The sequence below is a fragment of the Ictidomys tridecemlineatus genome, chromosome 2, assembly GCF_052094955.1.
Source record: "Ictidomys tridecemlineatus isolate mIctTri1 chromosome 2, mIctTri1.hap1, whole genome shotgun sequence".
NCBI classification, from domain to species: Eukaryota; Metazoa; Chordata; class Mammalia; order Rodentia; family Sciuridae; genus Ictidomys; species Ictidomys tridecemlineatus.
The window spans coordinates 13,391,303-13,419,176 of NC_135478.1; the positions used below are offsets into that span (position 1 = coordinate 13,391,303).

The window sequence follows — 27,874 nt, forward strand, 5'->3', positions numbered from 1 at the left end:
TTCCAGCAGGAAAGAGACACTGGGAGGCAGAACAGACCCAGGGACCTGAACTGGCTGGCACAATCTGTCTTCTATCAATTTTCACTACTATTTAAGGGCTCAATCTGCCACTCCCTCAACAGACCACCCATCCTGGTCCTATTCTGGGTCTTTCCTTGTACCTATCTTTTTGGAAATGTACTGGAGCCTAATCACCACAGAAACTGTTCCTTCTCTTGCTGCCCTCGAAGGGTGGCATTCTGAAAGTTCTATGGGCTCACTCAGGTCCACATCTCAAGGACAGTTGCAGCCTCGTGCTGTTTTGAGTGGCCTGGCACAACTATGGACCTTTCTCTTCCTTTAGGATTCAGTCCCCAAATAAACTCTCAACCACCCTGTCAAATGGCTTTCCCAAAAGAAGCAGGATTCCTAGGTGAGGGGCTGTAGCCTCTCATTAGGCGTCCTTGGGTAGATGCAGATCTACTTATATTTTCTCGATAAGGCGTGGAGCCAGTCGTTGCCTCTCCTTTCACCAACAGTGGCTGCTTCTCCTGCACACTTATTTGCATTGATGTGGCCTCTTAATTGGAGGTAAATATTTGCCTGCCCCTGAAGCCCCTAGTGTGGTAGCATTTGCCCCATGCATGCTGATGCTTGAATGTCTACAGGGGAAAGGCAACCTTGGCAATGGGGTCAGCAGGAGGAGCCAGTAGCAATAGTATCCAGAGTGGAGGAGGGTGAATGTAGAGCCAAGGATGCTCTTGAAAGGGCAGGGAGCACTTGGGGAAGTAGGTGGGAACCCCAACATACCTGTTCCAAACTCAGGGCAAGAAGTTTTAGCAGTGGGCCCACCTGTGTCCCATAGGCACAAACAGGTACTGCCCAGCTGCCTAGAACATGAATTTGATGCAACTGATTCCTTAACCATCACACCGGGCACTTTGGGATTTAGACTGGAGGTCCAAGAGGCACAATCAGGTACATGTGGGACAATAGAAAAGGGAATATCAATCCCATCTTTTTTGGAATCTGAGACAGACCAAGTGGGAAGAGCTAGTCTTCGGCCTTTGGCACACAGGCCCCCACCACCAGAGTGCCTATACCGAGGGCCCATGTGCTGAAGCCTGAATCCCCAGTTTATGGCATTTTTGGGAGGAGGGAACTAGTGAAAAGAAATGAGAGATGAGGTCGGGGGGCAAGTCTCTGAAGGAGATAATAGGACGTGGCCCCTCTTTCTTTCTTTGCTTCCTAGCTACCATGAGGTGAGCAGTTTCTGCCACCACATGCTCCTGTCACAATGTACTGCTTGCCACAAGAACAAAAGCAACAGACCCAACTGATCATAGACTAGAACCTCTGAAACTGTAAGCAAAAACAAAACAAAACAAAATTCTCCACCTTTTAAGGTAATCATCTCAGGTATTGTTACAATAATGAGAAGGTGACTAATGACACTTAAGGGATGCTCTAGGGACACATGCTTGGGGGCAGGCATCCCTCTTCACCCAGGACTGCACAGCTCTTATGTGTTTGTCCTACTGTAGAGAGCCAAGGGTATATACAAAGGTCCTCAGAAAGGATTCTAGAAAAGCTGGCACCTTTCTCCCTAGATAGGCCTTTAAGCCTGTGCTGAAACGATGACATCCACTGCTTAACCTGCAGCCAATCTGAGGAAGGAAAGGCTGGACATGCACAGACAAAAGCCCAAGTGGGGATGGCACCCTCTAAAGCAGCCTGGGTGTCTAAAGCCATGTGAATGAGTACCCCCACTCCTGCTCAGGCCAGAACCCCCACACACTATGGGGCCATGGGCTGCAACAATAAACCTATGCACAATTCTAAGAAAACCACTGAAGATACACCATGAATCTTCATTGTGACATGGTTTACACTATTTCCTGAATAGATGATGCAATGTGGACTTTGCTACCAAATAATCCACTTGGGTGTGGGTGGTAGGAAGGGGACAGAGGAAAGCCTCTAAGTTTCTATCTATAGAAATAAAGTAATTACCTTATTCTACTTTTTTAAAAAATATTTTTTAGTTATACTTGAATGCAGTACCTTTATTTTATTTTTGCTTTTATGTGGTGCTAAGGACAGAACCCAGTGCCTCACACATGCTAGGCAAGTGCTCTAGCGCTGAGCCACACCCCCAGCCACCACCTTATTCTACTTTTATATTTGAAATTTGCCACAAATAAAGCATGTGAAAAAGCATGCCTATTTCGTAACATTTGGATGGAGATTTCACTGGCTCTAGAAGGAACTGACAGATGTGTAGAGGTGAAATGAGCAAATAACTGTTTCTAGCTCATCACAGGGGCTTCAAACTCCCACCATCTGGCACCTGTGTGGGGAAGGAAAGACCGAGGGTGGGTAGAATACTGACTTCCTCTACAGTGAGCCTACATGGAGCCTCCTAAACTCTGATTCAAGATACATGGTCTGGTTCCATCTGGTAAGACCCCAGGAGCTTCTCACCAAGCCTCCTGCAGGTTACTGAGCTGCTGCTCAAAGACCCAGGGCAAAAACTGCACATTCTTGGGGATACAAAGGGGAGCTAGCTACCAAAGGCTCCAGCAGCTTCCCACCAGGGGTCAACTCAGAGGTGTGCCTGACGCCTCCCTGTGAGAGAGGCCCACACACAGCCTGAACCAGGAGTGAGCAGTACTTCAACAGTTCCTTTGTGCTGGGAGAGGCCTGGCCTGCTCTTGGAGAGAGCCCAGGACAGCCACAGCCAGGTTCTCAGGGCTGCCAAGACCAAGAGGGAGGAGTCAGTAAGCAGGGGCAGAGAGAAGGGTGCCCCAGGTTTCTGGCATGAGGGAAGAAGCTCTTACCCGCTTCAGGAGGGTTGCTTGAGGACTAAGGACACTATCATGGGGGGTGGGGGGGGGAGCTTGAGGAAGAGACAGACAGAGAGAGAGGTGTGTCTGAAGCCAGGAAGAGGGTGCTATGGTCTGGGGTGTTTTACAGAGGGGTGTAAGCTAGGACACCCTAACCCGGGAGGGCAGAAACATGGGCCAGAGCCAATAGTAATGCAGGGCAGGCACAGCCATTGCTGCATGCCCTGCCCAACTCTGCCAGCAAGAACTCCTGGCTCATCTATGACTAGCCATCCTCTGGCACAAATGAGCTGCCAGACAGGCTACTTTGAACTTTCTTTTCAGGCATCCTCCAAATGCTGGCCTGTGTCTATCCTCGGGAACTAAATCACTTTCTAACCTCTCCAGGGTGCAGAAGGCCAGATTTCCCCGAAAAAAAAAAAGTGCTTCTACAGGGTGTGTGGAATCATCTTTAAACCAAACCCCTATGGGAGAAATATTTTAATTGGGCCTCATCAGATGCCTATGTCTTTCTTCTGTGAAAGGACAGCTGGGTCTAAGTTCAAAGTTGGGGCTGTGTGGTGAGGCAGCCCTCCCTTTGAGCAGCCTCAGCTGGCCCTATTCGGGGTGTGTGGGCAAACCCCTTGTGGGGGATTTCCAGCCTTAATCTGAAAAAGGAAGCAAGACACTGGGTCTTGGAGTATAAGTGTTCCCTCGGTGTATCACTCCCCTCCCTCCACAGCTCAAAGGTTCCTACCCTGCCTGAAATCCCTGATCTCTCAGGATTGAAGCTGCTATATTGGCAAAGGGGAAACCCTGTGTCCTCAAGGTCTGCGCAAGGATGGGACCCAGGGGTGGCAAGCCAGGACAGGCCTACCCTAGCTCAACTTGCACACAACCACCACTTGCTGGGGTGGTCATGGAGGTCCAGGTGGACCACACAGTTAGAAGGTGGCAGACTGGGACTTCCCACTGGCCTGATGCAGGCTTTGCCAACCATGCATGGCTGGCCCACCTAATGCTTTACTAGGTGAGGCTGGGGATGTACCAAATTAGTATGCTGGCTCCTGCACACACACTCTTCCCAATCTGCCACAGCAGGAAATGCATGGGTTACAAAGGCTACCTCTGGATGGTCTCATTACTGTTTTTTGCCTTTCCCCCAAGGGTGCCCAAGAGACATAGCTAGGGAGCAGGGACCACAGTCCATATACAAAACTTACCTAAGCCAAAGGCCACAATGATGACACTGAAGCCCAATCCCCACTGGGCTGGTCCAGCAGCAGTCCACAACAAGAGTGGCCTCTCAAGGCTGACAAGGCAGTTCTGCATCCCTCCACCCCTCACTCACTGGCTAATCGGGCTAGCCACTCTGGGCAGTAAGTGGTATTTCTGGCAGCCTGAGGGCCCACATCCAGGCAATGCAGCCCCCCAAAACCTGCTCCTTAGGCTCAAAGCAGGTCAGGTCAGCAGCATTTGGTAAGGCCCCAACTGCAAAGTCCCAGGAAAAATGGGATCATTTTTAAACCAACAATATGGACACTGTCATCATTTTTTTTTTTAAACATAAAATGGTCTAGACAAGAATTTACAAAAACTGCTAGCTCAAAAGACTTTGGAAGTGTTCATCAGCAAGCTGTTTTTCTAAACCAAAACATGCCACAGATGGCACCCAGAAGCAAGCAGTCTGTGAGCCTTCAATGTTCTGAGAAATCTAATGTCATACCCAGCTGAGTCACCTAGCACCCCCTCCCCCACCCAGCAGTGTCATGTTGAGGCCACACGGGTGAATAAAATGGGATTGCTGGTGTGTGCACCTGTCTGTGATTTGGTCCTAGCTGTACCATTTTCAGCAAGTCTTCCCGCTTTTGACAAATTCCACACATGTCCCCAAGCAGCTTCCTTCTGTTCCCACACAGTCTTTGCTGCAAGTCCATGCAAGATGTGGCCTATATAAGAGTCTAGCCTGTTCCATCCTCCCTTCTCAGGTCTGGAAGGTACAGTCTCCTGGCTCCATTTTGTCTCACCTGGCAGGAGTAAGAGGAACCCTCCCTTGGGTGGAAGTCGCCCAGTGTTCTCTCAGCTCAGTCTCCTGTAGTCCTGCAGGCCCCACAGGCTCGGACTGGTGAAAGCACCTTCCTCCACCAGAACCCCATGGGAGCTTCACACCCATTGGGCAAAGTTTCCTATTCACAGCTTTTTAGAAGAAGAATGATACTGAGGCAGGGAACCCCAAAGCCACATCCACCACTTGCAAAAGCACTTCCCATCATCAGGGTTCACCTGCTTCCTTAGGAGCAGCCATTCATCCAAGTGGCCTGTCACTGTCCACATCTCCTGGACTATCCTGCATTCACAGACCCTGCAACAGCCCGTAGAGCCCCAACAGGCAGAACATGCCATCGCCTGCTACAACTCAGCCCAGGGGATGGGAAATACAACACAGGGTGGGTGCGGACAGCACACAGAGCCCTGGGCTACTCACGTTCACCGAGAAGGAGAAACCCCAGGGTCTGGGACAGTGGCAGGAGCTCCCTTGTGACTGCTGAGAAAGGCTGGTACTCAGAGCAGCCACTGAGTCCCCAAACTTTCATTCTCTCCTTTCCATTTTATTTCTGAGCAGTTTTTCCTGATCAACCCACCAAACTAAATTCTTCCAACCTTTGCATCAGGCCAATGGGAATTACAATTCTTGTAATATGGCCCTTTTTGAGAGAACAAAAGCTCCCAAAATGTCATCTATAAATCAATTCATTCTTACGCTGATACAACTGGAAAGAGTAAACCAAGCAGAACTTTTCATTTCTGCCATAGAAGCTGACAGAAGGGTCTTGGTGACCCTGGTGTGTCTGAGGACAGCAGGATGGTGGAGGAAGAATATCATCTATGGAAGACGGGAAATGACCCAATGCCCAGGGGAAGGGACACATTCAGTGCTTTGTCCACCATGGAAGACACTAAGAACAAGCCAGCTTTCCAAGAACTGACAGAGAACAACCTCCAAGCAACTGCTAAGTAGACGCAGCGAGGCTTCTGACAGTGTTCCTGTGCTACCCACCTGGGACAACCAGGGTGGAGCTAGGCAGATAAAGACCAGATGGTGAGGTCTAAAGCTGCAGCAGGGGACCCACCTGGCCTTCTGTGCTGGCTCAACACTGGATGCAAGACTGGGCACCAACCTGATCCCAGTTCCTCCTCCAGGAGCCTGGAAAAACCACAAGATGGTGTGTGGGGATCATGAATGGCATGCTGACTACTAATCCAGATGAGTTGTGCCTACAGGAGCCAGTCCAGAAAGGTCCAAACCCTTGCCACCAGGTAACTCTGTGGTCTATAAGATCACTGTGGACAGGGCAGTGCCTAGCAAGAAATCTGGAGGCAGCCTTTGAGGTCTATGGAGAGATTTGAGGCCCATGGAGAAGAGACCAAAGGAGAGAGGCCTGCCTGCTTACCCAACTGGAATATAGTGAGATCCTGGGAACCAGGAGATTGCAGTCACCAAGTGTAGCCACTTGCAACCCGTCACCAAGTGCTTGCTTGCTTTCTCCCCCCACCCCCTTTTTTAGTGGTATTGGGGAATGAACCCAGTATTTTACACATTCTAGGCAAGTGCTCCATTACTGAGCTACAACTCTCACCTTTTTAATTTTGAGACAGAGTCTTGCTAAGTTGCCCAGGCGGGCCTTAATTTGTGAACCCATATGCCCAACTCCCCAAGTGCATTCTCAGCCCTGACTGCAGACATGTGCTCCACCAATTCTAGGCATATCTGGATGTGGGGAATGGGCATAATGGTCAGTCCTAAGGTGTGGGTGGAGGCAACCAGTCAAAACAGAAGCAACAAGAGAGAGACCACCATTGGGCCCTCACACAGACTTCTAAGAACCTGGGGCAGGACCCTGGAACTACCAGGAAGACAAGGACCTGTCCTTCACTAGAGGGGCTTAAGCTCAAATCTTAAAGCGACCATAAATGAAGACCAGGACACCACTGGCATGCATTTAAAGGTCACTGTGTTCAAGTAAATGACATGCAATGTCTGGTGGTCTTACTTTCCAGGGCACCCCTCATGGGGTAACCAAGTCTGTTCTAAGCTGAAGGACAAGAACATGCAGAAACTGAGTGGGGTCCCACTTTGGTAAAGTTATGTGTCAAACCTGAGGTTAAGTAGCAAGGACCTCTAGTGCCCATTTTACAGGCCAGGGATTTGAGTCTCCAAGAGATTCACAAACTTACTCAGGTCCTAAAGGTAATTAAAAGACTGCATCTGCTCCAACCAGCAGCAGCATCACACCACTGAAGCCGGCTGTGTGAACTCTGAAAGGAGTACTCCAGAGCAGGAAGTGCAAGGACAGCTCTGAGCCCACCTATGCTGCTGTTCCTTCAGTTACTAAGTGCAGACCATTTTTTGAAAGCTTCCTTCAGGGCTCTTGAGAGGGCAACAAAACACATACATGAATACTTAGGGCAGTGTCTGGCACACTACAGGTACTTAGGAAGGACTGCTTTGATGCAGTCCTCAAAGCCTGTCACAGGACTACACTTGGGAAGGGCTCAGGTCAGGCCACCCCACCGGCATCTGCCCTGTAGGTCCTGAGTTCTATATGGAGCTGGAGGGATTGCAGTGGGCACAGGGGCCTTCTCAGCAGGCATTCCTGCAACAGAAGCCACTGTGCAAAGAACCAAGGGCATTATCACCCAGGACACTCATACCTTGAAACATGGGCATATGTGCATCGATGGTCAGATCAGTTGCTGCCAGAAAACCCATGCCAGAAAACCCCAACCAAAACCTGTCCGCACAAGTATATCAGATAATCACTTGCTATCAAGCAAATGAAAACAACATTAAAGATAAATTCCCAAAGAGTGTCCTATGAAAAAGCCAGTCACAAAAGAACACATTTATATTGGACTGAAAGCTCAAAAGCAAGTTCTCCACAGTGATAGCTGTCAGGGAGTGGCTTCTGGAGATAGAGGCTACTCTTGGACTCAGGTGAGGGTTACGAAGGAGGGTGTTCAATTTATAACACTCATTCAAAGGTAAAACACAACTTTTATGCTCTCCTGGATGGAAGCTGGACTTTACTTCACAGATTACTGAGAAAAAGGATGAACGAAGCTGCAGCTAGGATGACAAGAACCCTCTGAAGGCTCCAAAGAAGGAGCTCATAGCAGCTTAGTATTCCCAAGAGAGGAAGTCAGGGCACCAGTCTGCTGCTCACAGGTTTGTGATCTGCTAACCCTGTGTAGTCAGCACATACCTGCCTCTACCCAGTCAAAGGCTGTTAATTTTACTGGTGACAAAAGGAGGGTAATGGAACAATAATCTTAGGATGAGAAAAAATTGCATGTCTACACAGGGTAAGAAAACAGTAAAATAAGGAAGACTAGAAATTAAAGAGGGGAAGTAGATAACATCTGGAAAAAAAAAATCAATGTAACTGACCATTATAAGAGGCTTTTAAAAACAAAAATCCATATGATCATTCTAACAGATGCAGAAAGAGCATTTACAAAATTGGACATCTATTCCTGATTTAACAAAGCAAACAAACAACAACAACAACAAAACAATACTTCAGCAAACTAGGATTAAAAGACTTTCCTCATAAAAGTCCTACAACCCCATAGCTAACATCAAACTTGACGGTGAATGGCTGGATGTTTTCTCCTAAAAACAGGTACAAGATGAGGCCATCCATACTCTATTCAGTTTTTCACAGGAGGTTCTAGCCAGTGTGATTAGGTAAAAGAAAGAAAGCATTCAGATTAGAAAGGGGCAAAGAAAACTGTCTTTATTCGAATAATTTGTGACAGGACAGTCTACTGAAAATTTTTAAGACTCTACACAAAAGCTACTAGAATGAGTTTTACAAAGTTGTGAGATACAAGATCAACATAACTGTATTTGTACATGCAAGCAACATTCATTCAAAAGTTTAAATTTTAAAAGCCAGTCCCATACATAATAGCAATTAAAAATGAAGTACTTAGGGATACAGTATAACAAAAGATACATGAGACATCAACAAGGAAAACTTTCAAACATGGCTGAGAGAAATTAAAGAGGGACATCAATGGAGAGAGATACCAATTTAATGGAACAGAAAACTCATTATTATTAAAATGTTAACTCTCCCCTAAGTTTAGTCAATGCAATCCCAATAAAAATTTCAGCAAAATCTTTCACAAAACCCAGTTAGTTCTAAAATTTATACGGAAATATAAAGATCTTAAATAGCCAAAAAACTTCATACAGAAGAAATCTGTAAGATTTAAAATTTTCTGATTTCAATAATTATTATATAATCAGGATAGTGTGATACTGGAGCAAAGACAGATTAATGGAACAGAAGAGAGAATTCATTAACACACATGGGCAACTGATTCTTGACTAAGGCAATTCAACGTTTTGGGAAAAGATAAGCTTCCAGTAGATCGTGCTGGACCAAGTGGAGAACCACACGCATATAAAACAAAGCTATACAAAGAATATAAAAACAAGCAACCAAACAAAAACCACTTCCCCTACCTCACAACATATACAAACATCAACACAAAATATAAACTTCAGCATAAGAACATCTAAATGAGAATAAACATGGGAGGATAATCTTAGTGACCTAGGATTTAGCAAAGAACTTCAAAACAACCCACAAAAAGCACAAACCATAAAGGAAAAAATAAACTAGATTTCATCAAAATTTTAAAAAAGTCTTTGCTCTTCAAAAGACGACATTGTTATAAAAATGAAAAGGCAAGCTACAGATTGGAAGAAAATATATGAAATCATACATCTAAGAACAAATTTGTATCTAGATTATGTAATAATTAGGCAAAGAAACCAAGGGGGAGAAAGGGGCAAATGATATGAGTGTCCATTCAAACCTTTGAATGGACAGCAAACAAGCACTTGAGGAGGGCTGGGGATGCAGCTCAGTGTTAGGGGGCTTGTCTAGTGAGCATCAGGCCCTGGGTCTGATCTCTAGCACAGCAAAAAACAAAGACCGTTTGAAGAGATACTTAATACCTTAGTCATTAGGAAAATGCAAATTAAAACTACTATGAAATATTATCACATACTTCCAGAATGGCCAAAATTAAAAAGACTGATGGATCAAGTGCTAGTGCTGACAAGGACGTAGAGCAGCTGGAACTTTCACACACTACTAGTGCAAGTATTAAATGGTATAATTACCTTGGAAGATACTTCAGTAGACTTTCAACTCCAAAACCTGATCAACATGAATAAATATGTAACATAGCTACTAATGGATTACTATTCAGTAAAGAAAAAGGAGCTTTTTTTGTAGGGAGGGGGTGCTGGGGATTGAACCCAACAGTGCTTTACCACTGAGCTACATCTCCAGCCCTTTTATTTTTTGAGACATGGCCTCAGTACATTGCTGAGGCTGGCCTTGACACTGTGATCCTCCTGCCTCAGCCTCTGGAGTTGCTGGGATTACAGGTGAATGCCACTGTGCCCAGCAAAAAAGGAATCATTGATCTACACCAGAACATGCATGAACCTCAAAATCAATATGCTCAAAGAGACCAGGCCAAGGGGTGGATGGGCATTTTGAATGATTCCACAGACTTCTTAAAAAAAAAAAAAATGCTAACTAACCTACAGCAACGGAGAGATCTCCTGCCTCATCTCCACACAGGAGGAAAGGATTACCAAGGGACAAGAGGAAATCTCCGGAAATGATGGATATGTTCATTTAAAAACTTGATTATGGCAATGGTGTCACAGGTATATTTATGGGTCAAAATTTATCCAACTCTACACTTCAAATGTGTAATTTATTTTATGTTAATTATATTTCAATAAAGCTGTAAAAAAAAAAAAGCAACTGTGAAGGCAGGTAACAGATGCAACAAGGTCTGATGAAAAGGAGGGATGGTAGGCAAAGAGAAAGATGCTTCTTTGTTAGAGAAGAATGAGACCCCACCTGAGCTCAGCCCTCCTGGGGGAGGAGGAGGTCTCCTTTGGGGAAGTTTCTTCTCTCCTCAATAAAAAAAGATAACTGTCACACCTAGGATCCCAGGAGTATCATAGAGACTGAAAAATAAATTTGAGAATGCACATAATGCACTCTCCACTCAGATTAGGTTACAGAAGGTATCAATAAGCATTAGCTTTTCTTTCTGGAGCATTCTGCATGTCCTCCAAAACACCTGTGCACAAGACAGCTTGCATATTCTAATTGAGGTTTGGAAAAGTTGCTCTTGGCTTTAAGAGTCAGGCCCTAGCCCTAAGGAGACATTCTGTAGCTGCAGCTGGGCAATAGAGCCTCACAGGCTGTGAAATGAAATGACCATGGACTTACAGACATGTACCCTTGCCTGCCTGTCTGTGGGGGGTTCCCTGATACTTCAGCTGGAGACCCAGGAGAGGGAGCCAGCTTCCTATCCTCACAGAAAAGGCCAGCAGCTGCAAACATCTGCAGGAAGTCTTGGGTCAAAAAACTGTTCTCTCCCCCAAACCCTCAGTATGCCTGAAGCCACAACCTACATTCACAGTAAAAGAGCCTCAGAGCACCTGATGACAGATTCTGTTCCCTCTTAGTTCTGCATATATTTTTTCCTACAGGAACTTAGCTCCTGAATGACTGAAATCCTGACTCTTTCCCACCAGATACAGCTGACCTATAGCCTCATTATTCTCCGAGTCTGGCCCAGGGATCAGCAGCATCACTGAGGAGCTGCCTAGAAATGCACAATCTTAGCTCTGCCCAGACTTCCTGAACCATCAACTACAACAGAACCAGCCCTTGAAGGGATTCATATCCACAAAAATGACAAGCAGAAGCTCTTTGAAAGACAGTAGGTTCTGCTCAGCACATGTGCTTGGCCACAACCCTAACAACTCTGAGATTCCAAGGCTCCCCATTAGTAGCACCACCAGCACCACCTGCAGCACTTTCCTTTCCAGAGCCCAGTGCCTCCCAGGTGTGACCTCATCCAATCACCATGACAACCCTAAACCCACAAGGGATGTGATGTGCTCAAATTCACATGCAGTCTGCAGGAAGACTACAGAGTCCACAGAGCCCACACTGCCACCCTACAGCCCAGCTGTACGGGCCCTGTTAATCCTATGCCAAACTCAAGAGTGGGCACCTCCCAGAGGTGATGTGACCAGATCTAAATGAACCTCTGTGGGATAGAAGGCCAGGAAAGGGGTGCGAGTGGTGGGGTGCATGCCATGACTGAACAGCAGTGCCTGCTGTCAGACAATGGCACCTGGCAAGCACAGGCTGAAGGGCTCTCAGCAGCCCCTCCTAGCAGACATTAGCAAATCATACCATAAAAGCCCTTCTGAACAGGAGCCCAGCAGCAGCAAGCCTCACCAGCTCACCCCTGGCAGCCTGTCTCCTCACTCCTGAATTCCACACCCAGTGGCAGCCCTCTCCCTCATCCATTCAGTTCCAGAGCTCCAGGCCCAAAAGGCACCTCCCTTCTTCTAAGCCAGCAAGCCAGTATTTCTAAATATCATTTCGTTTCAGTTCCATCAAAGACTTGAATGGCTTCTGTGGGCTGAACTGACCAGCTACAACACTGGGAACATTTTCTAAAGAGTCAACACTGTGGTGGTCCCATTTAATTGCCTTGGAACACACACTGTTCAAAAGGTGGCATCTGTTGGGACATCACTAACTCTTCCATTTTAAAAACACAAGTCAACTAAAATTGTTGCACATATACCATCACTCACAGCCCTCACCCTCACCCCCACCCCCCAGAACTTACTCAAAGTCTGCCTGTAAGTGACTGAAGCAAGACTCTGCAGGTGAGTCACATGAGTGATTGGTGCCTACCTACTCACACACCAGCACCAGGCATTGTGTAGAGCCACCAACTATGGCCTGAAAGTCCCCCAATAGCCCTCAGGGATGTAACAGATGTAACAACATGATGCAAAGGAACCTAACCAGAAGTCACAGGAAATTTTACCAGCACCTCCTTCCCCAGACTGCAAAGGCAGGACCAGGCCCCCACCTCAATGTTTGCCAGCAGCCAAGAAAGCCCGCCCTTTCCAGCAACAGGTGGGAGGGGAGCAAGGGCCAAAGGAGCTGCTGGTGGGTGCTCACATAGGACATAGCCCAGCTGACTCATAAACACACCAGCGCTCTCTTTTTGTCCATTCTCTGCCTACAGTTTGACCTATAAGTGCACAAGACCTAGGTTTTGCTCAAGAGCTTGGAACAACGGCATATAGTAAGGACCTGATCAATACCAACTGATAGAAGGATGGAAAGAGCTCCCTGTTCTCAGAATGTGGGTGAGAACATTCAATATTACAAGCATCTTGGGGAGGTCTCCTGCAAGTCAGGATCTGTAGTCACCAAACATGATTTGTCCCTGGGTATCTAGATGCCACTCCAAAAGGGCCAGTGATCCTCATGAAGAACATAGCAAAGGGTAATATCTTTGGGTAGACTGTGGGGACACTAGACCTGGCAGAGAGATGTCACCTCTCTTGTCCCACTAAGGCTGTGGTGGATGGTGGTACAGGCTCTGTTACTGCTTCAGGCAAATATATATACTCAGCAAGTCCAAATGGCTTTCAGAAGAGTCCTTATTTTCAAAGCAGTGGTCCTGGAAGTTACCAGGACCACAAAAATTTTCTCCAACTTACCTTCTTGGCAACTGTAAAATTATTCCAAAGGATTACATAAGCAGGGAGAAAGGAAAGCCATGTGAGATTTTTGCAAAACCAACATTAAAACACTGTGGAAACCAAACATCATAATCTAGCATGGTAACTCAGTGATAGAATTTATCTGCAAGGTGGTGGCGCTGTTTGACATGGCAAGACAAGGAGAGGCCTGTGCCATACAGTGGCTAAGGTGAGGGCATGGTGGAGGACCAGCAAGACTCTCTAGACCATTGCCACCAAGAGTCAAATCAACTGGTCTTTCCCCATCTTCCCCACTGGGAGCTGGGCACCTCTGGAGGTCCTGGGGTAAGTTGGACCACTCAAAGGTAACCGGTCTAGAGTGGACCCATGAGGGTCTCCAGCTCTGGCCCTAAACCACCTGCATCCTACAAGAGGCGAAAAGGCAGCAAAGGAGACCCCAAAAGGTCAGAACCCCTCCCCCACCCCAGTGGCTGAATGTCAGAAAACTAAACCTACAATGAGATTTGCAATTCCTGTCATCTAATGTCCAAGTCAAGATGGTCTCCAAAATGAGTTCCAGGTGAAGTACTGGCCTGCAGAGGGGGCCACATGCTTTCTTGCTTTCTAGGTAAAATCGGGCAAAGAACACTGAGGAGATGGGGACAAAGAAGCTTTGCTTTTCACTGCTATTTCCTTCTATAGATCACTTGCTCAATTTCTTCAAAATTTGAAAAACAATTTTAAAAAGCTGTTTCTTTAAGACTGCATTTTTCAAGTTTTCCCCTTTAACTCTACAGGTGGTACCCAACACAGCTGACAACAGCAACAGAAAACAAAACAGTGAGATTAAGGGTAGGTATTGGAATATGTGTTTTTACTATGCCCTACAACATTAAAGAGAAAAAGTATCAGGCTGCAGATGTAGCTTAGTGGTAGAACACTTGCAGAGTGTGTATGAGACCCTGGGTTCCATCCCCAGCACTGTACAGTATTGGTCCTGGTCCTTATCTGTCATTACAGTAGAACAGCTCTGTTCAGGCGACCTGTGACCAAAGCCAGGAAACCCTCAGCCTTGTCTCAATCTCACCTAAGCAGCAGCTCCTCCTTCGACCCCTTCCTCCTGGGTCCTTGCCCCATGGCTGCACTGCCTACACTCAGAGCTCCTCCAGTCCCAGGCCCAGATACTTCCTTCTCTCACTCCATTTTTCTGCTCTTCCTGTGCAGTCCAATCTCAGAAAACTCTAAATCCACATCATAAGCCCAGGTGCCTCATCGGCCACATCTCAAAGGTCAAATCTAGCTGGTGACATTCACATACCTACTTTATGGTTCCCCAACTTTCTAAACTGTAGAATCTGGCGTGATGCTAATGGAGCACACTGAATAAGTGAGGGCAGGTCCCAGCACCTTGATGGTATGCATGCTCCTTGCCCTTAGTATCTGTGGTCTAGCCTGGCCCCTCTGGTCTTTCTCTGCTCTGAGAACATCTACTGAGCCACCACTGTTGTCACATGTGTGCCTTTCCAAACCTCAACAGGCCCGGGAAGCAATGGGAACATCATCCTTTGACAAATGGAGACCAGGAGATTCCGAAGGGAACACTCCTGAGGTGGCTTTGGGGCCAGAGAATGCCAGACAAATCCTTGAGCAGTGCTCAAGTGCTCACTATGAGCCAAGCTGTGCAGAGAAGTAAGTGTGAGACTAATCCATGTCCCTTACATCCAAGTGACTTCCCTCTCCTACTCCAGAGCCAGTAACAGCTACACAGTTGCAACTGTGCACTGCGCCTTCTCCAATTGCTGGGCATCCCCCTCCTTTTTTTTGCAGTTCTCCTACTGTAGCCACTACTGGAATGTACATCTTCAAAAATATTCTCTTCTCATTTTTTCCCCTTAGAAATCAGTTTCTAGGAGTTCAATTTTGCTCCAAGAGCCCAGACAATTTTTGGCAATTGGTACTACCTTAACTGTTTTTGATTCTTAGCCTCCACAGTGTGATGGCTCCAATTCAAAAAGGTGGAAGAAGGGAATCAAATATGTTGTACCCTGCAAAAAGTCCTAGGGAGGTAAGCCTTCCTTCCTGGCAAAGCCATCACCTATAGTGTTCAGGGATGTTCTCTTTGTTATGTAACCCTTCACTGTGCATAATATTAAGGTAGTGTGTCTTCGAACTTGAACATCAGCAGGGAGGGAGAAGACCCAGCACAGATATGGTGAACAACTTCCCAGGACTGGCACTGAAGCCACGCTGCCTACACAGCTGACTGTAGCCTCATCCATTGAGAGCACTCATGCACCCCCACTCCTTGTACAGAGAGTAAAAGAGAAAACAGGCTGCCTCTCTCCTACCAGCTCTAACTTAGAGATAGGTATGTGCCATCTATCTACCTGGGCATGGCCAAGACATGCCTGCAGGGACATGATGGCACAAGGTGGGCATGATCCTTGGATTTTATGCAGATCAGCAAGTTTGAACCATGAGAGGCAGAAACAGGAGTGACAGGATCAAGGGGTCTCCCTTGTCCTTAGTCCTTGACCCCTGTCTCTTCCCACCTACCTGGCTTCCTAGCCCACGGCCCTTGTGCTACACTGCTATAGCCCCAAACCTGAGAATAGCTAGCCATGTGACAGGCCAACCAGAGGCACATCTCAAACCATGTCCCAGGACGATGTCAATAGATGTGCAATCGTGCATCCCATACTGTGCCCAGAGCAAGCTAGCACTTTTCACCCACCTAGTACAGGGTAACAAATGTTAGAGGGTAACCAAACACCCCAGACCCTCTTGTCTCAGACCCCTGAAAAGGACAAGCCTGCTGAATGTGTCCACCAGATATGGCCAAGATGGTAGTAGTGCCTGGATCTTTCTCCAGAAATACCGGGTGCTTTTAGGACATTCATAAAGCATGGAAACCACAGCCTAGGATGACAATCCCATTTGTTATTCTTATGTCCCTGTGCCCAGTGCAACTGGCTGATGGCCACCATCTCAATTCAGATGAGGAGATAGAAGCTCAGAGAAGGGCTTGCCCAGAGCCAGGTCCAGGTTGAGCAGGAGTTGAACTACTGTCTGTCTGATTCTCCATCTAAGGATTCCCCTGCCGCATATGCTATATCCTGCATCCCCAAATGACAAATTCTAAGGCTATCTTGGAAAAACCTACTGGGGGCAAGCAGTTGGCTTCTCACTGTTGCTTGCCACTGTCCTTCCTAAATAGGCAATATTTTTTTTAGTTGTTGATGGACCTTTATATAGTTACTTACATGTGGTGCTGAGATTCAAACCCAGTGCCTCACACACGCAAAGCAAGCGCTCTACCACTGAGCTACAACTTCAGCCCCTAAATAGGCAATATTTAAGTTAGATATGGGAAATAACCAATCAAGACACTCACACCTTGGTGAGCATTAAGATCAGTTTCAAAGATGGAAAACATTAAAGGAACTCCCACTCCCACCTGGGCTCAAGTTTGCCCTCTCCTATCCTGGTTCCTAGCAGTACTTGACACTGCTGCCTGATGCTTTTCATCCTCATCCACCTACACTGTCACCATGGCATCACATGGAGATATATATGGGTCAGGGATTATGACTTTTTGTTTTATTTCTTTTCACTACTAGATTTAGTCTCAGGAACATTATCCCAGTTCTCAGCTACTGTTGGGATTCATTATATTGGATTTGTTTGTCACTGCAGTACATACACATATATTTATACCTGTATTTATTTATATGTGGTGATGAGGATCGAGCCCAATGCCTCACACTTGATAGGCACTGAGCTACAGTCCCAGCCCCCACATGGCTGCTTTCTAAGGCTGTTTGCAAACTACTTTCATCATGGCCCCAGGCAGATCTAAGCATGGATCCTCCCTTGGGCTCAGATACCACATAGGTTCTGGTGACACAGCAGGGATGCCCCTGTCTGCCTTCTTTGCAGATGCATCTCTTCATCTTCATTAATTCACAGCACTTGCTGGTGACATGTTCTACTCCCTTTGCCCTAGGGTTTGGAACTCTATTCCTCTATCTCCTTAACACAGTAAATAAAATCCACAGCATGTGCTACCAGTGAGAAGTCATAGTTGTCATTCGCTTGTATACCCTCCTTTTGCCACTGAACTGTGTCTACTGTAGTTAGTCCTTGACAGCCCTCTGGCTTTATGCCCTATCACCCTGGCATTCCACATGGCCACAGACCCTTCTATCTGCAACAAATGAAGATTTCACTTCCAACACTGGTACATGAGACAAGTCGTGTTGTGCCCCTTGTCTGTAATGGGACAAAGTGTTGGTGAGAAAATGTACTATAATGACAAACAAATCCAATATAATGAGTCCAACAGAAGCTGAGAATTGGGATAATGTTCCTGAGACTATATCTAGCAGTGAAAAGAAATAAAACAAAAGTTATTTTTAAAAATACAGCATGTTTACTGGGCAGAAGAAAAGTGAGACCAAATCTCTGATCCCAAACTTATCAAATCTCCCCTACAGATGACACACAGCCTCAGACAGCTCCTGGAAGGACCCTGAAAGACCCTGGAAACCTTGGGAGAGATCACTTCAGGCAAGGGTATCCTATGCCACAGGACTATTTTCTCTGGGTTATCCTTTAAATTTTTTCCTTGTTACTTTGATTCTAAGCTAGAACATTTGGGTTTGGATGATATTTGGCTGGTTGCCCCTGCCCCAAGATCCATTTAAATAAATGCATAGCTATAAAAATAAAATGTGCTCCCCTTTCAAACCCAGAAAGTCCTCTTCATTGTGGGAAACAGTTATCCCTCTAAACCCACCTCCATCCTTGGACCCTTCAGAGAGCTAGAGACTTTGCCCCTCCCAGACAAACCCACACCACACACACACACACACACACACACACACACACACACACACACACACACAATTGTTGACATTACTCCAGACATCTCTGGGACCTGCCAGAAGCAGACAGGAGTACTGGGCAGCAGCTGGAGGGAAGAGCAAGGCCATGACGCTCCAAACGCTTCTTTTTCTTACCCTGAACCCCATGTTACAGGGGCAGTGGGGGAGGCTAGGAACAAGCCCTGAGGCACTGTTGCCTTCCAATTGCCCTGTGAGCTCCTGACCACAGATTCCCTCACTCCTTTGGGGGCCTTCTCTGGGGGTGGCAGGTGTTCATCTATCCATGATCCCGCTGTGTATCTGATCCTGCACAGGTCACTCAGAACAGTGACTGGAAGTGGGGAATAACAGTCCTCTTGTAAGCCCTCACCAATGTCAAAAGTGATCACTGACTGGGTCCCTGCCCCTGAATTTTGATCTGGCCACAGAATCCACTTTAATACATAGCTTCACTGAGCCTTGTGATGCAAGGGAAGCCCGACCTCTCCTTTTCATAGATAAGCCCAGTAATTCATCGAGGCTCCTCCAAATGCATGCTAGTCAGTAACATCCAAAGGTGGCCCCACACATCTGGTCAAGAATTTGACACCTGCCTCCACCCTCACCAGTCCCCAGAATTCCTGTCAAAGAAATCCTACCAGGCATAGTGGCCCACACCTATAATCCCAGCTCCTTCAGAGGTAGAATGATCACAAATTCAAGCCTGGGTAACTTAGCATATCACACTGTCTCAAAATAAATGGGCTAGGGATATAAATCAGTACTTGTCTTGCATGCCTGAAGCCCTTGGTTCAATAACCCTAGTACCACAAACAAAAACAACCCAAGTCTCAGTGCTACTTTCTAAGCCCCTATTTGCTCTCCAGAGCCCTTGCCTCCTGCCAGTGGCTTGCAACAGTCTTCCTGGTGTACCTCTAATACTAGCCCCAGCATGAGATGAGGCCTGAGAAGTCCTCTCCCCTAAACTGTTACTTCCCAAAGCTAAGACTGCAGGCCATGCTGTTGTAGAAGCTCTTCTGGAAGATGCAATGAGAAGAAAGGGTTGGTTCTCCACAGTCTTGGTCAGGTCAACTGGGCGCTATTATATTTATTAAGAAATTCTATAAACAACTGTGCCTTTTTACAAGTAGCTCAAGACAGAGAGATCACCTAATTTGCCTGAGGTCATACAGCTGGGTTTAGGGCCCAGGCAACCTGGTTCCTAAGCACTAACTCTTTACTACACATGTAGCTACTCTCTCAGCAATCCAGATGGAGGATAGCTGTGGCCTTGAAGGAGCTGCTGGCCTCATTGGACAGATGTAGATTCAAACCATGCAGGTGGGTGGGGCTGTGAATGCTCAGGGTATTCTAGGACCTCTGAGAAGGGGACAGAGGGAGTCTTTGAGGAGGTCTGAAGAGTACAGAGTGGGAGTCTATAGGCCAGACTAGGAAGGTGAGGCCATGCCTGGTAGAGGTGGGTAGGCAGCACAAACATCCAGGGGACAGAGCAGCAGAGAGCACCAGGCAGGTTGCAGAGGATGCACATGGGCAGGCAAAATAATAGATCAGAGCATACTGAAGGGAGTGACATGGTCAGAGAGCATGCTCTAACTACCTGGGAAGAACTCCCAGCTGAGGCAAGCACCGCCTGGCCTCAGGGAGTGAGCTGATGAGGGATGCTCAAGGACTCAGAGGGGAAGGCTCAGTTAAGAACTGTGGAGCTCAGCCTGTATGGTGGGCTCCACAGGTCTTCCCCTCTGAGTGCTGTGGGGCATGGGGTGGAGAGGACAGAAGTTGCAGCAGGTGTGGAGGATGCAGCTGGTCACTGCTACCCATTAGCTGGACATCAGGGAGTTGCTGTCTGCTCATCCTATTGATGTATGCTTTCATGTTCACTCATTGTGTGAGGTTCTGAGCACAAAATTCCTCTGGATCACCATTACATCATTCTGAGACACCAATACACTATTGATCACGAAGGAAAAAAATCTGGTGCCAAACGGAGAACAACCTGTTCCCAAAGACACAGAAATATGACCAAAACAGACCCTTCACTCCTTCTCAGAGTGATCCTGAGGGCTGGGTGACAAAGCCAGCATACCAATAAACAGGACCCAATATGGCATACCAGGCTTCTCTACCATACCTGCCTGAGGACCTCATTTCCCCTTCCCAGGCATCTCCAGGTTCCCCCAGAAACATTCTAGACTCAATTCAAAAACAACAGATATAGGCAGTCCCAATTCTGGGCATGTATTCAAAAGAACTGAAAGCAGACTCCAACAGATATTTGCAAACCCATGTTCAGAGTGGCATTAATCATATGGCTAAAATGTGAATGCAACCTAAGTGTCCATTGATGGATGGTAAACACAGTGTGGACTATCCACACCACAGAATATTATTCAGCCTTTTAAAAAGAAAGAATGTTCTAGCTGGGTGCAGTGGTGCAGGCCAGCATTTCCAGTTACTCAGGAGGTTGAGGCAGGAGGATTGAGAATCTGAGTCCAGCCTTGGCAACTTATTAGCAAGAACCCATTTCAAAAATTTCCTAGGTTTTTTGGTACTGGAGATTGAACTCCGGGGTACTTACCCACTGAGCTACATTCTCAGTCTCCCCATCTTTTTCATATTTTTTAATTTAGATACAGGATCTCACTGAGTTGCTTAGGGCCTAAGTTGCTGAAGTCAGCTTTGAACCTGCAATCGTCCTGTCTCAGCCTCCCAAGCCACTGGGATTACAAGTATGTGCCAGCCACCTTTTAAAAGTTTTTTTAAAAAGGCTGGGGATGTAGTTCAGTGGTAGTGTATCCCTGGGTTCAATCTCCAGTACCAGAATTAAAAAAAGAAAGAAAAGAGAAAGAAAGAAAAAGAAAAAGAACATTCTGACACAAACTACAACGTGGGCGAACTGTGAGGCCATTGTGCTAAGTGAAACAAACCAGCCACAGAAGGACAAATCCTGTATGATTCCACTTACATGAGATAACTATAAGAGTCACATTTGTACAGACAGAGTAGAATGAAGGATATCGGGGGCTCTGGGAACAAGAATGTAGAGTGTTTTAATGAGTATAAAATTTTTAACAACATGAAAATAGTTCTGGAGTTGAAAGGTGGTGACAGATGTACAACATTATAAATATATTTAATACTACTAAAGTGAACATTTAAAAACACTTAAAGGGTTAAATTTTATGTGATGTGTTTTACCACAATACAGGACCCCGCCCCCCCCCCAAGAAAAAAAACCACATACAAACACAACAGCATAGCAACCTGGTAGAGGCCTGAGCTCAGAGGAAGTCTTTCTGTTAGGGCATTCCTTAGGTATATCCGTCAAATCATTCTGCTCCTCTTCTGCAAAGGTGCTACCTGACTATTGCAAAGGTGTATATAGAGCTGCATATACAAATGGACAGGACAGCCAAAGAAGAGAGGGAAGGGCTGGGTTTAGAACCATGACCCGGAGAAGCTCCTGCTGTGAGGTCCCAAGTAAGTTACCCCTCTGGATGATCTTCCATATCTCTAAGACAAGCATGGTAATCACTTTCTGATAGGACTGTGGGAGGAACTGATGCCCAAGTATGGTGGCAATCTGTGTAAGGGAAATCATGGAAACCACAGCTCTAGAGCTACAGTTAAACCCAACATACTTAGGAGTGCTCAAGAGCCTTTCTGAAGGTTAAAGCAATGTCAATGGGAGTTATATGTGGGTGGCATGTAGACAGGCACTCTCCCTCAGACCCCAGGTTCAGCCCAACAGGCCTCCTGGAGTTAATGCCAGCCCTATCTGCACATGTCTTCTCATACCTCACCTTAGCTATTCAAAGTAAGGGAATGGACATCAAGGAAGCTGGGGTATCAGGGAAGAGTCTCTGGCCCAGTAGTCCTGAGAGGGCTCACAGATTGCAGTGTGCATTCCAGGGGCACAGGCTTGAGCAGAGCTGTGATGGAAGCCACCCACCCTACCTGCAAGGGACACCCAAGGAAGTTTCACCTGTAGATTTGTCACTGTAAAAACCATCACCCTAAATTTTTACTGCCTAATAGATCTACACACTTGAATACAGAGGCTCCCTTGGATACACCATGTGACATGCACAAGAATATTCACAAAGCATCATTTCATAAGCAAACTTGTAGAAGCCAGCTCCATGATAATGAGCCAGCTCCTGTCATGCAGTACTATATGCTGTGTTAAAAGAGTGTGTGAGACCCCTAACAAGGACTCATGAGGTATAACCAGGACCAAGAGTTGGGACATGCTGAGGGAATTGAGGTAGCTGTAAAATGACTGTCCACATGTCAGAATATATTTAAAACCACAAATAGCCAGGCACAGTGGCACACACCTGTAATTCTAGTGATTCAGGAGACTAAGGCATGAGAATCTCAAGTTCGAGAACAGCCTAGGAAACTTAGCAAGACCCAATCTCAAAATGAAAATTACAGACTAGAGATGTAGTTAGGTGGTAAAGCACTCTGGGCTCAATCTCTAGTCCCCCTGCCTCACACACAATCACCCCATGTTCTAGAGAACATACTCCATACATACAACAAGGGTCCTTTCTAGAAGGACAGAAGACACTGTACTAGGGGGCCTTAACCATAACTTAAAACTTTTTTTTTTGGTACCAGAGATTGAACTCAGGGGCACTTAACCACTAAGCAACATCCCCAGCTCTCTTTTTAATACTTTATTTAGAGACAGGGTTGCGCTGAGTTGTTTAGGGCCTTGCTGAATTGTTGAGGCTGGCTTTGAACTCAGCATCCTTCTGCCTCAGCCTCTTGAGTTGCTGAGATTACAGGCATGTGCCACCATACCCGGCTAATAGTTTTTTATAGGAGGATTATTTACTGCTTGTGTGCTGAAAAATCATCAAGAATAAAGGGAAAGAAAGCATTTTGGGCAGAGAATATGGTTAGGCAAGCCCAAGAGTATAGGTCACACCTGGATGCACAGGTGGGGCTCTTCAAGGACTGTCAGTCACCTTGAGTGGTTCCTGCCCACTCCCACAACAGTTCTAAGGAAAGACTGCCCCCAGGGACATAGCTTTCAAACAGAGACACTAAGCTGTGGAAGGTGATGGTAGACCTGGTTTGCTGGGTCACACCTACTACTATAGTTGTCCTGGGTAACTCATTCAGCCAAAAAAAGTGTCCTGATCTAAATAATAAGATGTACATTCACCCTGGCTATAAGAGTCAGGGAGTCACTCACAGCTATTGTGCCCTCCCATTTATCCATTCCCAGGAGCCACACACTGGACTACCACTGTAATGATACAGTCCCAAAACAACTCTGGGGTGAGGGTGTGTGTGTCTGTGCGTAATTTTTAAAATGCAGAAACGGACTCAGGAATTAATGTCTACTCAAGGTAACAGCTCACATCATCAGGATGGGGAGTTTAGAAATATGTATCTACCCCAGGACTCTTCTGAACTCATCTGCTCCCTGGAAAGGAGGTAAGAGGACAACCCTCCCATCATGGATGACAGAAATAATACCAATCATCAGGGGTCAAGGGTGGGGATGAGCTGGAGATATGTGATGGCCTTTTCAGCAGGAAGAGGGAGATTTTTAAGTGATAGAAATATCTTGACTGTGGTTGTCACACAAGTCAATGAATTTGTCAGAATGAATCAAAATGCTATTTGGAATATCATCATAAAGTATAAGACAGATGTCAGTTCTTCACTTGATGAGGGACTTCCGCTGCAAAAAGCACAATGAAATAGGTACATTTTTATTGTATGCAAATTATACTTCTATAAGACAATTGTTAATGGGAGTAGACAGAATCAGGAAAGCATAGGAGGAAAATCCCAATAGTTTGAGATGCCAGTGTAGTGGGCAAGATGTTAGTGAGAAGCCCAGGCTGTCCTCAGACTGAGATGAAATCTGAAGAGAAAGAAAAGACCCTGAAAAGGCAAAACGGACAAAGAACAGACAAAGAGGGAGCCATGGGGTGGAGGGCATAGGCCCCATATGCCATCTATGATGGCTGATATCCGTAAGAACTTCTGGGGGGCAGGCAGGTGGGCTATGCTGCCCATCTATCTCCCTACTGACACTCACCAAAAGCAGCAGGAGAGGAGACAGGCAGAGTTATCTTGCCAGGAGGGGGGAGTCCCCAAGTTTCTCAGGCCAGGCTATACCAAGGGAAAGGCAAAGAGAGGTTCAAATGAAGGGCAGGCAGGAAGCCACCAGCATGATGCGAAGCAGAAGAAAGGGGCAGGTGAAAGATGCTGAGGATGAAGGGTACTGGCAGGCAGATTCCAGAAAAGCTAAAGAATTTATGCTGCATGTCCAGTGACAAAAAAGCTGACTAAAACAATGTGACTTCAGAATCACCCACAAACAAGGGAAATAAAATAATAAATGGTGACATGAAGTGTTGGGGGGCAGAGAAGAATTTATGCTCTAAATGGAAGCCCCTCAGAAATGAGCAGCCAATGGCTGCAGAACACCCAACCAGTCACAAAGCACTTTTCCACATGTATCTTCTTATGAACTGATGGCTACAAGGAGCTGAAGCTCTGTATCACTGTGTGTGGATGTGTATTTGTGGAAAATCCATCATTCAGACAGACCAGTTTTCCCCCTTCCCTCACTCAAAATTCAGGTCTGCCAAGGGACTGGGCATCAGATCACTCACTAGCAATAACCAGAGCCAACCTGCAGCTCCACCTCTCCTACAGCAGATCATCTAGAATCCACACACCTGGGCCTACTTAAGGCCATGTGAAGTGAGCCTTGTAGCCACTGTGACTCCTGACTTTCCAGAGACTTGGCCCCATGAAGGTCATAGACAGGAAAAAGCAACCAGAATATGCAATGAATGGGTATGTGCTTTCTTTTTTTAGGGGAAAGAGCAAACATAGCATTAGCCATGCTGAAACCTAGTAAATATTTTTATGACCCAGTGGTGAAGTTTTAGCAAGACTGACTACTGCAATCTGGGAGGAAAAAGCAGGCCAGAAGATGGAGCTGCTCAAGTTTCCCAGGGGGAGGGTGACCAGCACACACCAAGAGGGTCACTGGTTTCCAGAATCAATAAAACCTTCGTAGATGGAAGTCCACCTGGAACTGCTATAGCCAGAGCATAGAAACAAGAATTTAATCATACGAAGATTCCTCAGAACACTTGAAATGGAACCACCATTTGACCCAGCTAACCCACTCCTCAGTCTATACCCAAAGGACTGAAAATCAGCATACTATAGTAATGCAGCCACATCAATGTTCATAGCAGCTCAATTCACAATAGCTATACAGTGGAAGCAATCTAAATGCCCCTCAATAGATGTATAGATAAAGAAACTGTGGTATATAAACACAATGGAATATTACTCAGCATTAAGAGAGAATAAAATTATGGCATTTGTAGGTAAATGGAAGGAACTGGAGAATAATCATGCTAAGTGAAGTAAGCTAATCCCCCAAAACCAAAGTCGAAGTTCTCTCTGATAAGTGGATGCCAATTCATAATGGGAAGCGGGAGGCATGGGGAAAATAGAGGAACTGTGATCAGGCAAAGGGAGGGTGGGGAGGGTACATGGGGGCAGGAAAGATGGTAGAATAAGATGGGACATCATTACCCTAGGTACACTTATAACTGTACGTATGTTGAGACATTATATCATGTACAACCACTGAAATGAAAAGTTGTGCTGTAATTGTGTACAATGAATCAAAATATATTTGGCTGTCATATATAGCTAATTAAAATAAATTAATTGGAAAAAAAGAATTTAATTGCATCTCCTGGGAAAGAAAAAAATATAATGGGTATTCTGAGGAGTAAGTCAGGGAATAGAACCCTGCCCTTTCCTCCCAGGACTTAAATTCATGTTGGAGGAAGCAAGCAAACTAGATCACATGGCTGCACTAAAAGCTACCAAGACTGGGCCAGTAGAGGTGGTCACATCAGACCCAGGAACCCTAGAGAGAATCTGTGGCAGTTAAGAGCCTAGCAGATTGCCCAATTCAGGGCAGCTGGCTCACTGTCGACTGACTGGGGTGAGGGGTGCATGCTGAGCCCAGCTAATGAGACACTCTAACAGAGAGAATGGTTATGGAAGGCAGCTAGCTGCAAAGGCACAGAACACTGTGGTCCACAGCACAGCAAGCCACGGGGCAGTGAGTCCAGGCAGATGAGGCTCTAGGCCTGGGCCATATCTCTGGCTGCACACATACCAAATGCTTCTGCTTTTCTAGAGCTGCTGGGCTCTTCACCAGCCAAACCAGCATGGGCAGAGACTTAACCCAGGTGTGTGCTGGAGCTGATTCCCATCAGTCCCCTCTGAAAGCTCCTGGTGACAATTTTAGGAAATTTGGGAACCATTATTAAAAATTAAATGACATAAATGTAAAATAAACACAAAACAAAGGAGACATATAACTCAAAGCTTAGCATTTCTTGCTTATTTTACCATATTTACCTTGGTTTTTGAGGTTATTCATGACATTTGCATTGGTAGAGAGAAAATGGTATGCCACAGAGCATCTCCAACTCCACAATCAGTGAGACTGTGTTAGTGGCATGAAATCAGGTGGGAGTATTTACACCATGAAAATGGGCAAACACTGAAGTCAGGGCTTGACTTTATGACTTCTGGACCAAAGAGTTTGCAAACTTCTAAGCCATATCCATAACGATGTATTTGTTTACTCTTTAAAAATCTGTATATTGTTTACTGCGGTAATATTCAATTAACTTAATATTAACCACACAAAATTTTATTGGAACAGTCATGTTCATTAGTGTTCATATTGTCCATGGACACTTCTATGCTACAAAAATAGAGATGAGACATAGACACTTTTGCTGTATGGCCTGCAAAGCTGAAAATATTCACTATCTGGCCCTTCACAGAAAAAGTTTGACAATTTCTGGGATTTGGACTTAAAAGTGATAGAGGAAGTGTTGTTAATAATGAAGACTAAACCTAAGTATATCGTGCCTGAGGCTGTTATGCTGAAAATAACACAAATTAAATATCCTTATAGTATATGAAAATTAATATGCAGTTCAGAAAAGCTATCATCTGACTCGTTAATATAAACAAAACATCCATTCACAGTCATTACCTCAGACTACACTCATAAGTTGACAGAAAAAGCTCAGCAAAAACAAAAGCAGTTGGTAAGGAACAGCTGGCTGTGTGGAATTAACAATAAAGGAATGTCATATATCCACTATTATTTGTAGACTATATGTTACCCATCCTCTAACAGTAAAATCTACAAAATGATGTGTACACATTTGATTTCTGTATCTATGAGTACACATTCAAGTAAGTGTGAATTCAACCAATGTCAGATTGAAAATATCTGGAAAATTTTTCCCTCTGTAAATATATGCAAATTTTTTGATTATTTCTTAAACAATATAACACAACCATTTTCGTAGCATTTAAATTATGTTATAAAATCACCTAGAAATGAAGAATAGAATGTGTGTAGGTTATATGTAAATACTATGCCATTTTATAAGACTTTCATATCTGTGGATCTTAGTATACATGGGGAGTCTGGAACCAATCGAAGGGATAACTGCATACAT

General features: G+C 45.6%; 1 protein-coding gene and 1 long non-coding RNA gene across 3 annotated transcripts in view; one reads left to right on the plus strand and one right to left on the minus strand.

Moving 5' to 3' along the window:
• Positions 1-27,874, minus strand: part of Med26 (mediator complex subunit 26) — a 53,045-nt gene that overhangs the window by 7,465 nt on the left and 17,706 nt on the right. The window lies entirely within an intron of this gene.
• LOC110598902 (uncharacterized) lies at positions 14,231-18,214 on the plus strand. Its single transcript, XR_005735958.2, has 3 exons — positions 14,231-14,286; positions 14,972-15,123; positions 17,931-18,214. It is a non-coding gene; the product is annotated as an uncharacterized LOC110598902 (long non-coding RNA).